The 1,492-nt window shown below is 33.1% G+C and overlaps 1 non-coding gene across 1 annotated transcript; it reads right to left on the bottom strand.

Moving 5' to 3' along the window:
* Positions 1 to 878: 878 nt before the first annotated feature.
* LOC136168071 (U6 spliceosomal RNA) lies at positions 879 to 980 on the bottom strand. Its single transcript, XR_010663227.1, has one exon. It is a non-coding gene; the product is annotated as a U6 spliceosomal RNA (small nuclear RNA).
* Between the last annotated feature and the right edge of the window lie 512 nt (positions 981 to 1,492).

Here is a 1,492-nt window from a genome sequence, read left to right as displayed (position 1 = left end):
CCACCTGCTGGCCATATTGAACCATTAAAATTTTGTCTTTTAACCAAATTAAAAAGATTATTCTGGTTTGGCCATGTTGTTGTTACAAATAATTTTTATATATTAAAAGTAGAGTGGTCAATGTGACTCAGGTTGCCATTTAATGACTCATCATGCATAATTAAACTAGCCTAACTTAATCAAAACAATGACTGAATGGAAGTAATAAGCCTTGGTTGTCAAGAATACAGACTTTGACATCAAAAATAGAGGTTCAAGATTTAATTTTACCATTTTTAGCCTTGTAACCTTGGGTAGGTCGCATAATCTATAAAGATTTACGTTTCTCAACAAGGTAAAAATAGATTTTTAGCAGTGAGTTCCTCATAGGGTTGGTATAATCAATCAATGAAATAACAAATTTGAAATGGCAATACGGTATCTGGTACATGGTAAGCAATCCATGCATGCTGCTGGATACTTTTTCCTTTAGTGCTGCTCTTCTTCCAGTTGCAGTACTTGTGAAGTCAGTTTTGTCTCTGGGCCTTCATTTTCTCCTGAATTTTTCAATTAATAAATACGTGATTTTCCAAAAGAGTTTCATCTGTTATATAAAGTACAATAAGCTTAAGGTTAGTGCTCTATTTGTTCAACCTTAGTTATACATGAAGCAGTCAACCCTGCAAACCCCAGGTTTAAACCATTATTTGCATTTCTCATAGCACTCATTTTAAAGATTAAAATATATTTAATGTTCAATAAAATACAATGATCTAGTGTTCAGCAGCAGTGAGTTTAATATTTGTAGTCACTATGAAAACCACAACTCAAAACAAGATATAAAACATTTCCATTATCCCAAGTATTTTCTCATATCTTTTTTAAATTAAAAAAGGAAGAAAAAAATGGAATGTCTCAAAAACATTGGTGTTACCCTTATACAGGCTCTATGGTAATCTTCTCTGTATCAGGACCATTTTACTTGATTTTGCCAAAGTGAGTCTGACCCACTGCATTTCTGATTTCCTCCCTTATTCTCTCAGATCCAGGGGAAATTATAAAAAGGAGAAAGAACAATTAATCCAGAAATGCTCTTGAGTCAATTTAAGATCAACAAACTCTCAGTGAATATAGAACCTCCAGGCCACTTCAACATTTAAATCTCTGTAAGATGTCTTTATATCATTACCAATATTTTAGAGGGATAGGATATGTAATCTTTTAGAAAAATGGTGATCCTAAAACACCGTGGCTGCACTAGTTTACATTCCCACCAATAGTGTAGGAGGGTTCTTTTTCCTTCACACACTCTCCAGCATTTACAGTTTGTAGATTTTTTAATGATGGCAATTCTGACCAGTGTAAGGTGGTATCTCATTGTAATTTTATTTTGCATTTCTCTAATAAGTAGCAATGTTGATCATCTTTCATGTGCCTGTTAACCATCTGTGTGTCTTCTTTGGAGAAATGTCTGTTTAGGTCTTCTGCTTATGTTCAGTTTTTTTTTTTTTAA

The sequence above is a fragment of the Muntiacus reevesi genome, chromosome 4, assembly GCF_963930625.1.
Source record: "Muntiacus reevesi chromosome 4, mMunRee1.1, whole genome shotgun sequence".
Classification (NCBI taxonomy): Eukaryota; Metazoa; Chordata; class Mammalia; order Artiodactyla; family Cervidae; genus Muntiacus; species Muntiacus reevesi.
Note: the sequence above shows the minus strand (reverse complement) of the source record. Positions and strands in the feature narration are given on the sequence as shown.